Here is a 13,577-nt window from a genome sequence, read left to right on the forward strand (position 1 = left end):
TCTCTGGTAGATCAACTAGGTCAGAACGTTTTCCTAAGATCCTGAAAGACATCAAACATCAGTTAACTCTGGTCTTGTCCCCGTTCCAGTTCAGAGGCTATATTCTTCCTCTTAAGTAAAGCATACCAAATGACCTGACTGGTGACAGCTGACAGATTGGCGGACCTGCTGGCCAGGGTATGACATTCCTCAGGCCGGCCCCAGCTGACCCTGACTTGGTCAACTGTTCCTCACAGCCCACAGCCCACTTTCTAGGAATTCACACACAGTGACTGCTGCAATGATACAGTTCAATCCCACACACAGTTGTTAAATGTTTAGTAAGTGCAAAAGTTCAACCACACAAAAAAGTGGGGGAAAGATAGTGGTAATGGTTGCACAATATTGTGAATGTAATTAAAGCCACTGAATTGCACACTGAAAAACAGTTAAAGTGGCAAATTTTGTGTTACATATTCTACCACAGCAATAAAATGATTTTTAAAAAACACACAAATTTATCCACCGGTAAACAATATTTTGTCTGGGCCTCAAGGATATTCTGGGATGGGGCATGGTAGCAGTTTCAGATGAATGGAACTATTGGCCAAGGGGAGAGCAAATCTAACCCGGTAACCCCTTGCTGGAACCCCTTCAATGGCTCCCCATTATTCTTGGGATAAAGACCAAAAGTCTTAACAGGACTATGAGGCCCTCTGTGGTCATCTTTCTGATTTCATTTTGTGCCACTTCTCTCCTTGCTTTTCCTGTTCCAGCCACCTGGCCTTCCTTCCCTTCCTTTCAACATGCCAAGCTCCCTTCCACCTCAGGGCCATTGCAAAGGGACTTTTCCCTTTTGCTTGAAACCCTTTTACATCCCACTTCATTCTTGGCTCACTCAACTTAAGCATCACTTCCTCCAAGAAGCCCCCCAGTATGGGTCAGATTCCATGTTATATATACTGATAAAACCACATATCTCCCAGTTGTAACTGAAAAAATCACAGAAAAACTCCAAGTAACCGTGGCTTAAACAAAAGTGAAGCTCACATGCAGAAGTCCTGGGCTAATCCATGGTGCCTAGAACCCAGGTTTCTTCAGTCTTGTTGTTCCTCTACACATGGCTTTCATTCCCAAAGTCGCCTCATGATCCAAGAAAGTAGCTGGAGCTCCAGCCATTATGTCCACATTCCCACAATCAAGAAGAAGAAAGAGGAAAAAAGGGCAAGCCTCCTCCTTTAAAGACATTTTCTGGAAGTTATACATACCAGTTCTGTTACTATTGGCCAGAATTTAGCTACATCACTACATCTAGATGCAAGAAGGCTGATAACTGTATTTGGTACTCTAGGTAATCATATGTTTACCTGAAAGTGGACATTTACCTATGCTACTCATAAAGGGAGAATGGACATTGAGGGACTACTAGAGTATCTATCACAATAGCATTAATCTTATTTTGTAATCATACATTTATTTAAGGTGATTATTCAACTGAAGTATTTTCCCTCACTAGATTACCACTATGAGAGCTGGGCCTTGTCTGCTTTTGTTTATCATTGTATCCCCTATGGCTAGCATGGTGCTTGCACAATAGGCATTCCACAAAGATTTGTGGACCAAATGTGGAAAGCAGGCTATCATATATATATATATGAGAGAGGAAAGGACAGGGGGAGAGAGAGAGAGAAACATCAATGATGAGAGAGAATCATTGATCAGCTGCCTCCTGCATGCTCCCTACAGGGGCTCGAGCCTGCAACCAGGGCATGTGCCCTTGATTTGAATCAAACCTGGGACCCTTCAGTCTCCTGGCTGGGCTCGTAGGAGAGAAGTAGGAAGAGAGGATTTGCCCAGGCAGCTTATCTTGTCTTCGTTAGGCTGTCTGCCTCCTATGGGGTTGGGTTGGGAGAAGGTCCTGGATTATCTAGAATAGACATTGTGAGTTTGTCCTGGTCCTGGACTCTTTAGCAGAGAGCCCATGCAAACACCAGGTCCTGTCTGTCTCCTGTACCTCTCCCACCTCCAGCTGTGCCTGGACAGGATAATGAATGGACAGAACCATACCCTGGGCTCCTTCCCTTCTCTACACTCCCAGCTCCATCCTCTGGCCTTAGGGTTCATGCTGCTGATCAGCCTCAGCCATTCAATTTTCTTGTGGAGCAAACCTCTGCGATGTGGCTGCTTGAGGAAGATGAGACTGTCAAAGCCAAAGGAAGGTGTTGGGAAGTCCTTCCTGACGTTGTAGTCATTCAGCCTGTGCAGGCAAGGTGTGCAACCTGGCCACCGTGCCTGACAAGAATGTGGCCCAACCTAGACTAGACCAGGAAGCAGGGATACACTTGACATCACCAGGAGAAGAGAAAGCCAAGGTAGTGCCACACCTGTTTTTTGGTGGGTAAAAGGAATTTTTTAAAACTCTATTTAAAATGTTATCGCGCTCACTTCGGTAGCACATATATTAAAATTGGAACGATACAGAGAAGATTAGCATGGTCCCTGTTCGAGGATGACACCCAAATTCATGAAGCATTCCATATTTAAAAAAAAAAAAGTTATCTTTAATAAAGAATATAGATACAGATTTTTCCTAAAATCTAAAAAGTCAAATAGAAGAAAAAGGTTAAGGAAAAACAGAAGCCCTCTGTTCCCCTATCCTAGCCCAAATCCAGCTCCTCAGATCCAACACTTTTAACTCTTTTTAGCTGCTTTTTCTGTATTTACACCCATCACCGCCCCCCCCCCCCCCCCGCCATGTCTAATAACAAACATATTGGTATTCCTTCAATGTTCATTTGCAGACATTACTTACCCATGGGCTTCCTATTATGGACTGGGAGGATTTACGTCTTACTTCACTCCCTTCTCAATGTCTTTTAACACAAGTTTGGTTAAAAGCCATACTTCATGCTTTTAATATTATGACTATGTAACTATCAATGACCACAGACCCAAGTACATGTCCCTTGAGTTAATTTACTCTTTTTGTCTCAGCTCAGCTTTGTTTGAATCTATGAGCTTCCCACACCCACCCAGGACTCTGTAAACCCCCCGTAATCCAATTTTCCCCTCAGATAATCCCACAATTTTCTTTTTCCTCGTGCAACCCCTCCCCTGACCTGAACAGGTTGCTCTCTGGTCCTCTGCAAGGCTCCCTCCCTGAGGCTTTCCTTTGCTGACCTCCTGGGAATTCAAGAGAATTGTTTTATAATTATTTTTATATGATTTCAAAATTTTATATGATTTCTACTCGTTCACTGAAGAAAAAATGTAAAGGCATGAGAAAGAAAATAAGGTGATATATTAATTATTCATCTGCACAAACATAACCATTAACATTGTGGCATGTATCTTTGCAATCTTTTTTACACATATTAATATACATCAAAGAGGGGGAAATACAATCTGGAAAACAAAACCCATGGCTGCTGCATTTCTGCCCCTGGGAGAGAGTAGCATGATTCCTATCAGAGCCAGGATTCTCCTGCGGAGGAAAATTGCTGTTGGGAACCCATGAGTCAATGAATATCAAAAGTCCTCCCCCAGAACATGGTTTAAAAAGACAGGAGAGAAAATGTTCTTTAAAAAAACAAAGACTACAGCCCTGGCTGGTGTGGCTCAGTGGTAGAGCATCAGCTGTGCACCAAAGGGTGGTGGATGCAATTCCCAGTCAAGGGCACTTATGTTCATGAGGCAACCCATCAGTGTGTTTCTCTCATAATCAATGTTTCTCTCTCTTTAAAAATCAATGGAAAAATTGTCCTCGGGCAAGGATTAACAAAAAACAAAGACTACAATAAAACATTATGTCAGTTGGAGGTGATAGGAAATAAGGCATTGAAAAATGAAATTTAAAAAATTAAGGAATTTTGCTCAGTGGGAGTGGCTCAGTTGGTTGAGCGTCCTCCTGTGCACTGAAAGATGCTGGTGAGATTCCTGGTCAGAGCACATGCATGCGTTGCAGGTTCCACTCCCAGGCAGGGCACTTAAGGAAGACAATCAATCAATGTTTCTGTCTCTCTCTCTCTCCCTTCTTTTCTCTAAGCATGTCCTCAGGTGAGGATTAAAAAATAAAATAAATAATTTTTAAAAATGCTAATCATTAAAAGAATTAAGGCATTGAAAAAACTGACAGAGAGAGAAGGGTCTATAGCCACGTTGCCCAGTGTAGTAGGCACTAGTCTCATGAAGCTATTTAAATGTCATAACATTAAAAATTCAGTTCCTCATATGCACTAGCCACATTTCAAGTACTCAGCAGACACATGTGGCTAGTGATTACCTCATTGGACAGCACAAAATAGAACATCTCCGTCATCACAGAAAGCTCTATGGGATTGTACCTGGCTCTAACACAGATAAAAAATTTGCAATGCCTAGGCCAAATTTAGTTCATAGCAGTAAAACATGATGATTAAGAGAGTAGTCTCTAGAGGCAGATGCCTGAGTTCAAATCCTGCTCTGCCACTTATTAATCAGAGGATTTTGGACAACTTAACCTCCTTGCCTCAGTTTCCTCATCTGTAAAGTGAAGATAATGATAGTAACTACTATTCAGGTTGTTATACAGACCAAATAATTGATACTTACAAAGTGCTTAGGAAAGTACCTGACACATAATAAGTAGTTATTAAATATTTTGATTTGCCTGTTAGTTACTAGCAAATGAAATTAAAATCTGAGCCCTAGCAGGCTTGGCTCAGTGGATAGACCCTGTGGACCAAAGGGTCCCGGGTTCGATTCCAGTCCAGGCCACGTACCTTGGTTGCAGGTTCCTCTTTGTCCCAGGCCCTGGTTGGGGCTCATGCAGGGGCAACCAATCGATGTGTTTCTCTCACATGGATGTTTCTCTCTGTCCTTCCCTCTCTCTTCCACTCTAAAAAGATCAATGGAAAAATATTCTCGGGTGAGGATTAACAACAACCACAATAAAATTAAAATCTGGGTTTCTGGCCTTTTTTTTTTTCCTTTTACAAGGCCTGCAAGCCTGGCTCACATCATTCCTGATATACTTCAATTGGCCAGAACAGAGTGGCAGCTGCCCAGTTAAGGAGCATAGCCCTAGCTGGTTTGGCTCAGTGGATGGAGCATCGGCCTGGCGACTGAAGGGTCCCAGGTTCGAATCCAGTCGAGGGCACATGCTTGGGTTGTGGGCTCAGTCCCCATTGGGGGCGTGCAAGAGGCAGCTGATCAATGATTCTTTCTCATCATTGATGTTTCTGTCTCTCTCTCTCTCCCCCTTCCTCTCTGAAATCAATATATATATATTTATGATGGAGCATAAACTCCTTAGTTGCCCACATGTTCTTCTGGGGCAGGTGTTGCATCAGCACCACTCAGAGCAGGCACCTTTTTCTAATTTGCTCTAAGGCACAGCGTAGGCTGGTGGGCAGCCCTGGGAAAGGTGACAAACACAGGGACTTCAAGCACTGTCTTAAGGAGGGAGAATGGCAAGTAGTTATCAAGGGCACGGATATCTAATGTTCAGTGGTAAGCTGTCACCCAAACTGTCAAGTGTTGTGAGTCTGTGTTTCATATCTTCAATAAGGTCTGCTGCACACAAAGATTGGGGTTAGTGGTACAGCAAGGAACAAAAAATGATGATGAAAACACACTGAAGGCTGAACATTTTGCAGTCTCTGGAACAATGAGCCCCTTGAAAAATCTTATTTGAGGGTGAATATCAGAGTATGGGGAATAGAGGCCAGAATCCTTGTATCTGAATAATTAGGAACTCTGCGGCTGGAAATATCGGCAATCTCCCGAGGCAGATATCTGGGTTACAGACTCATACACCTTGAGGAAAGGGAGCAGAGAATCAGACAATTTGCAACTTTGTAATTTCCTTTCATTTCTGAGTATATCACGGACATCTTTTCATGTCATTCTTCTCTCACATCAGTGATTCTCAAGGAGAGGAGAGGTCATATCAGAATCAAACTACCCAGGTGCTTCTTCAAGCCACACCGATGTATTTATCAGTCAGGAATCAGGTGACAGAACAAAATCACTTCCAGGGTTTAAAAACAGAATGAATTCAACACGAAGATTAGGCAATGACCAAACCCCTGGAAGGGCAGGAGGAGTAGGCTTTCACAAATAACTCCCAGAACGCTCCCAGGGAAGCCATTCCCGTTATGACCTTCAGGAAGGTTGAGTTCCAAGACATGCTGCTCTAGCTGTAATCCAGGTACCAGGAAGCTAATACCGGAGGCTGCTGCCACCAGCCCAACCTGGACACTGGTTGAATGTGGGTTGCTGCCATGGCTGACGCCAGAATTTCCTCTCAACATCCTCGAACCTGAAGATGGGACATTGGCAATCTCATCTCAAGAATATGGCATGACCGCCTGGCCAGCGTGGCTCAGTGGTTGAGCGTCGACCTATGAACCAGGAGGCCACAGTTTGATTCCGGGTCAGGGCATGTGCCTAGGTTGCAGGCTCGATCCCCAGTAGGGGGCGTGCAGGAGGCAGCCAATCAATGATTCTCTCTCATCATTGATGTTCCTATCCCTCTTTCTCTCTCCCTTTCTCTTTGAAATAAAAATATATATATATATTTAAAAAAAGAATATGGCATGACCTCTACCTCACTTTCCCTTTTCAAATCTTGCAGAAATGCATCTAAGTGGCAGAACCTAATTTGCATCCAGAATTGTAGCTGCATGCAACCTGGGAAACATAGCTTCATCTTTTCAGCCTCTGTAGCACAGGAAGACCACTGGGATCAATGCTGACGATCCATCAGTCATTCTAGTATGTCGCCTCTAGGAAATCATTGTCTCTGTTCTGTGCAGAGCTATTTTTTCCTCCCTGCGACCCATGTCCCCTTTTTCTAATAATAGTCCCTGATTTTCCTTTGGAGAATCACCCTTCTCACTTGCACTCCATGTCACTGGGTGAGGCTGAGCCCATACCCCAGTCCCAGGGGAGGGCCCATGTCCCAGCCCTGGGCAACTAGTACACTCCATCTCCTATTCTTGCTCAACGTGTCATCCCTCAGAGAATATGTGAAGGGATGGATACCATCCCCCTGGAGACATCAGGTAGAGAAGGGACAGATAGTTATCTTGGACTGTTGAGACACTTACCAACCTAGAAGCTGGGGGCAGAATACTATGATTCACTGTCACTTTCTGCTCTAAGATTTGGCAATTGCCTGGCCTGTGTGATGTCTACAAAAAAAAAAAAACCAATCCTGATTTGAGATATTCTGCCCTTTAATTAAATGAAGCACTAGATCACAGTCTCAATATTTTATTTGGAAAATACGGTCTCCATAACACCTTCACACTCAGCCTAACCCGCCCCCACAACTCCCACCCTCCCGCCTGTATGTGCGTGTGCGCTCGCGCACACGTTCTAGCTCTACCTCTCACTTTCTCTTAATCTATTCTTTTTTAGGTTGGGAGCTCTGTTCCTCAGCATCAACATCCACAGATGCTGGGTCACTGTCAGGAATTGAACACAAGAACACTCAACTAAAAAAAAAAAAGAAAGAGAAAAAAAAAGGAGGAAAGAGAGGTAGAGATAGTTATCTGCCTAAGAAGTTCCTGGTGACTGTATGTGCCTAGAGACACAAACCTGCTTCCTATGCTGTTTAGTCTTGTTTGGCTGTGGGCCTGGGCCACCTATAATGAAAGTAGCTGTGAATGAGACCAGCGGTTTGGCTCTGAACCTGGACAGTCAGGTGACCCTGAGTAACCTCTCTAGGCCTCAGTTTCTCGTTGGTAAAATAAATGGGCCAGGCCCATTTATGTTCTAGTTTTGATGATTTACAGTCATACAGCGGGTCAGTGTTGATTTGAAGGTAAGATGACAAAAGACACAAGACAGTTTGCTTTAGAAATAACCTGCTTGTGAAGAAGATCAGCAGTATTAAAGAGCTCTAACCTAGGAGTCAGGAGACCTGGGCTCCGGTGCCTGCTACATCATACACTCTCCATCAGTGGGCAAGTCGCTTGGCTTCTCTGTGCTATAAAGGGAGATGCTTGGAGCAGATAATGTCCAATGGCCTCTCCAGCTCTGACGACCTAGACGAGCCACACCATAATGTTTTGCGGGGGAAATAAATCAGAGGGGAACGTGAATGCCCTCAGTGGGTGAAGGGACTGTACTGGAGAGGTTTGTCCTTCTCAGGCATTCATTGGCGTCTTCCCTGCCCTTTGTGTCTCCCTCACTTCCAATGTCCAGGCTTAAGGGCAGGAGCTGGCACATCTGAGGGTCAAACCGGGGAAACGAGCAGGACCTTGAGTTCTGCTGAGTCCTCCCATGGCCGGAGTCCAAGGGTTGAAGACCAGACTTTTCAAGCAGCTTATCAGGGTACATTACTGGCCCAGCCCAGGTGACTACTTGGCAGTGGACTTTGTTTGATCTATTAAGTGTCCCAGAAGTGCCACTTTGGCTGACGCCCTCGTCCACACCAGGCCCCACGCTGCAGGGGACTGGTGACCTCCAAGTCTGGCTGAAAGTCAGGAAAGGGAAACTGTCCTTGGAGATCTGCCAGGCTGAGACACTTCAGAGAGCGGTCACAGGGGCACTTTTGAAAAGAATGTGCACTAAGGAAGCCTGGTGGGAATAGCATAGGGGCTTGTGGGAGGAAGCACAGACAATGAGGGGCGGGTGAATGAGAGTGAGGAATTCTGGAGTTGCCCACAAGGAAGAGCAAGGCTTGAGCTGAGTGAAGTGAAACAGGCCTGGAGTCCAAGAAATCTATTTCAGCGCAGCTAGATCTTTAGGTGAGTAACAGATTAAAATGTATAAAATAACATTCCAACTAGCCTAATTACATATGCTACCTTTCCGTGTTTTCCCCCCTGATTTTAAAAGTAATCCTATATAATAAAAGCCTAATAGGCAAATCAACCAAACAGTGGACTGACCGATGGAACGACCAGTCGCTATGATGCGCACTGACCACGGGGGGGCAGACGTTCAATGTAGGAGCTTCCCCCAGCCCACAGGCCCCAGGCCAGCCAAGGCCGGTACCAGCAGGGCCCCCCTGATTGCCCCACTGGTTGCCCCACGAAGGAGGTGACCAGTGGAGGTGGCGGCGGGGGGGTGGGGCCGGCAAGCAGGTGGTGCCAGGACAGCCAAGGTGGGTGCCAGTGGTGGCCCCCCAATCGCCCTGCTGGTCGCCCCACAGATCGGCCCTGATCACTGGCCAGGCCTAGGGACCCTACCGGTGCACAAATTTTGTGCACCACGCCTCTAGTGTAATATAAGGTAAAAAATATGAAAAAAAAGAACTGAGAACAAGAAAGCAACTATTAATTCCACCACCTAGTGATAACCACTATTAATATGTTGGTATGTTTTCTTCTGGCCTTTTTTGCATATGTATACAATATAATTTTTAGAGGGATAATATTGTATGTGTTTTTTTCTAATTTGCTCTTTTCACTGAATATTTCTTCTTAGTCAATATTGATACTTGTCATACATTTTTTTAAATATATTTTATTGACTTTGTACAGAGGGGAAGGGAGAGGGATAGAGAGTTAGAAACATCGATGAGAGAAGCATCAATCAGCTGCCTCCTGCACATCTCCTACTGGGGATGTGCCCACAACCAAGGTACATGCCCTTGACCAGAACCGAACCTGGGACCTCTTAGTCCGCAGGCTGACGCTCTATCCACTGAGCCAAACCGGTTAGGGCCAATACTTGTCATAATTTTTAATGACTGCACAATATTTCATCATATGGAAGTACTATTTTTTAATTTAATAATCTTTTATCACTAGGTATTTAAATCATGTCTATTTTTAACCATTATAGTCATGCTTCTTTGAACCTCTTGGCACATATACCCTTGCTCATGTGTCCAGTTATTTCTTCAGATAAATTCCCAAAAGTGGAGGTGCTAGGTCAAAGTGTATTATACATGTTGACATACTGACAAATTTCCCTGCAGGAAGATTGTAGCAATTTATTCTCTACCACCAGTGTCTGATGCTTGATCACCCTGAGTTAACAGCTTTGGTACTTTCTGTATTAAAACTATGGCTGTACACCTCTTCTTTTTTTAAAATTAAATTTATTGCGGTGACATTGGTGTACATCTGTCCTTTAACATCAAAATTATACAAATTTTATTCTTTGACTCAGTAAACATTTGACTCTGGGAAAATGTTTAAAGAAAATATCTAAATTACACATACATAAAGGGGGTAGATAGATAGATTGAGGAGGTGGGGCTGTATCTGAGTAAGCCAATTGCTTTGGACAATCATTGTCCCTGTGGATTGGAAAGGGTGCCCTTAATTATGTCAGGGCCTTCTCCCTGTCTTTGCTCACTGAAGGAGGAGGGGCGGCAATTACACCCAGTTCCCTGGACAGTGCCACTGTTGTGTATAAGGTGGCCCACCTGCTTATACCCTCTCAGGCCTGAAGAACCTCCCCTCACCTTCCCTAATGAGATCAGGCCTTGGCTCATACATAGGGTTGACAGCCCTACCCTGTCTGTCAAAGGTCGCTGGTGACATGTGCCCAAGTCTTTTTGTAGCATTAGTTACAAGAAAGGATAATAAGATGATAACCAGGGTGATCTTTCCCCTTCTCAAAATCCCTTTAAATCCAAGACCTCCACATCCCTCCTTTTGGATTGTGAGGCTCAACCAGAGAAGAAAGTCAACAAAATCTCAGTTTTTAAACTCACAAACTATGTATTCAAGTATAATACTGAATGAGGTGGGAAGAGACATGTCAAAACAATATAAAACACACACACACACACACACACACACACAACAGTTTCCCCCACCTCCACTCTGAGAAGATAAGACTTATTAGAGAGGGAAGATAGGTGGAAAGTTTGAAGAGGAAGCAAAACAGCAGGAACTGTGCACCTGGTTCCATCTGAAGTTTAATAAACCCCCTTTAACTAGGGATTGAAAAGACCTTGATTCTAGATAAGGCCTAGGCAGGCAGCAAGCCTCATGGGCAAATCTCCCCCCTTTATGGTGTAGATTCTATGTGGCAGAAATGACAGCTTGGCATGTCTAGGCTTGAGATCAGAAACAGATTCTCCCAGCTTCTGGGGGTGGGAGGGTGGGGAGGGGACTCTCCTGGCACAGTTAGGAGGATACCACATGGACAGATGAGGATGTGGCTACACATCAGCAGATTGTCAGCACAGAGGAGGGTCCCTGCCCAACTTCCACTCACACACCACCACTACCGCCTTCCTAGGAGCCAGACAGGGATGACTCACCTGTTATACTACAACAGAAGGCTACCATGAGACAAGGCAGAGAAAGCTCAAGAAGTGGTTGTCACCTCCCCATTTACTCCCTCGGCAACAGAGAGGTGAAAAGCTGGGAAGAGGAGAAACATCCTGATTATAATTGAGTTTACCTAGAAGTACCTGATTATGTTTTCTTGCTTCTAGAAATCTGGGGCTTAAGAAGGAAATGAATTCAGTTATAGAAAAATAAAGGAAGTTTTGTTTTTTTTTCCACACCTGAATTCATGCAACTCTGGAATTTGAACTCCCTTTTACAGTAGTGAAAACACTGCAGCATCCAACAAGAGGGGAAGAGTTGCAGTGTTATACAGTCCTCTAATGTTCACAAGTACTATACAACAATATAAAAATATCTATGATATAGTGTCAAGTGAAAAAGCAGAATCCAAAAATGTGTGTCCTTTCTGATTACCACAATGTTTAAAAGAAAAACTTAAAAGAAAAAAGGAAAACTTAAAAAATATAGTTGAAAAAAATATATAGTTGAAATAAAAACTAGGAAATAAAGGTACAAAAGCATTAAGTGGTTGTCTTTGGATGAGAAAGCTGTGGATAATATTTTCTTCCTTTTATTTTTTCTGAATTCTCCTCCACGAGCATATTTTTTATAATGAAATTTATACATTTAAATATATATGTGTGTATGTTACTTTAAGTATGGCTTGATCCATGGCCTAGAGCTTTGAAGAGGTTGGAGAAAGGCAGGAGGAAGGTAAAAGGGATCTTTCCAGGCCCTGTTGAACTTCGTTCTGCTCAGTGACTGAGTTGGACATCAGTTGTCGCCTTCTTCCTTCCTGGTAAATTAATGTTGGGTGATGTCATGGACAGAATGAGCCAAGAAATGACCGACCATGCTGAATGAATGGGAGCCTCTGTTCATGAGAAATACAGGAAAAGTCATATAGTTTAAATATTACGTCAGTGGTTCTCAAAGTGTAATTTTCTGATCAGCAGTCTCAGCATTGCTTGTTAGAAATGCAACTTCTCTGGCCCCTTTCCAGACCTACTTGATGATACTCCTTAGAGAGGAACTCAGCAAGGTATATTCTAACAAGCCCTCCAAGGGATTCTGATGCCTGCCCAAGTTTGAGAACCATTTTCTTTTTCTAAGTTTTATTTTTATTTATTCATCTTTTTATTTATTAAGATTTTATTTTTCACAATGTACAGCTGGTGGGGCCAGTTGTTCATACATCTTCGCCAGCAGCTGGGGCGTCCCCACCCTCGGTGTTTCTGGTACATGACTTGAGCTCTGTGCTTTGAAGCTAGGTTAGTAAGTCCTTACTAAGAAGCCCCTAGGGCTGTCCTGGCCCAGGAACTGGGGGTCTCCAGTCTCTCAGAGACAACAGCTGGGGTCACAATAAGCCTATAGTTGGGAACTTCCTTACACAGCTTGTCATGTGTTGCTTTGTCAAACAAGACTGGGTTATTGAGCTTTCCCTGAACTTTTCCTTTGGACCACTCCTTCCTTTTTGGCCTTGCCCCAGATTTGTTCACTGGGTCTTTGTCTTTCTTGGCCGACGTTCCATCATCTTTCTTCATTCTGTCATCCTTGGGCGGCCTAGAGAAACTTGAAGATCAGTTGCTACCAATGCTGCTTTGATGAGATGTCGGATAAAAAAGTTAATTTATTTTTAAGATTAAGTTTTTAAAAAAATGTTTTATTTTTCCCCCAAAATACATTTTTATTGATTTTAGAGAGAGGAAGGGAGAGAAACATCAATGATGAGAGAGAATCGTTGATCAGCTGCCTCCTGCACACCACCTACTGGGGATTGAGGCCGCAACCTGGGCAGGAGCCCTGACAGGGAATGGAACCCTGACCCCTTAGTTCATGGGTCGATGCTTAACTACTGGGCAACACCAGCCAGGCAAATGTTTTATTTTTAATAATTTTAGATTTAAAGAAAAATTTCAAAAATAGTACAGAGAATTCCATATACCCACCCCAGCTTTTCCTATTATTCACATTTTACATCAATATGGTACATTTGGAGAACTGCTCTTCTAATGAATAATCACTGATGAGTTCACTTTAGGTAAGTCACTGGGGTAGGTATCAGTCCTGAGGCTGGAAGGAGCTAAGAGAGTTACTATGACTACCATCACCTCTGTTCACATTTGAATAAGACTTTAAAATGGGTTATTTCATTTTATCCTCAGTAGATGCCTTTGAAATAAGCTAAGGAATTTATTCCCACTTTACAGATTTTAAAAAACCTGAAGATAAAAAAAGATGAAATGATTTGCCTTTAATAACTGGTATTTATTGTACTTTTCTAATAGACCAAGTCTTTTTTAAAAAAATATATATTTTATTGATTTTTTTAAGACAGGAAAGGAGAGGGAT

At 43.4% G+C, this 13,577-nt stretch overlaps 1 non-coding gene and 1 pseudogene across 1 annotated transcript; one reads left to right on the top strand and one right to left on the bottom strand.

The window, feature by feature from the left end:
* The first annotated feature begins 2,416 nt into the window (after positions 1–2,416).
* LOC138995184 (U6 spliceosomal RNA) lies at positions 2,417–2,523 on the top strand. The gene has a single exon (XR_011468520.1). It is a non-coding gene; the product is annotated as a U6 spliceosomal RNA (small nuclear RNA).
* Positions 2,524–11,796: 9,273 nt separating this feature from the next.
* Positions 11,797–12,805, bottom strand: LOC138995000 (small ribosomal subunit protein eS25-like; annotated as a pseudogene).
* Positions 12,806–13,577: the final 772 nt, after the last annotated feature.

The sequence above is a fragment of the Myotis yumanensis genome, unplaced genomic scaffold (assembly GCF_028538775.1).
Source record: "Myotis yumanensis isolate MYYU_CA2020_CCGP unplaced genomic scaffold, mMyoYum1.0.hap1 SCAF_16, whole genome shotgun sequence".
NCBI classification, from domain to species: Eukaryota; Metazoa; Chordata; class Mammalia; order Chiroptera; family Vespertilionidae; genus Myotis; species Myotis yumanensis.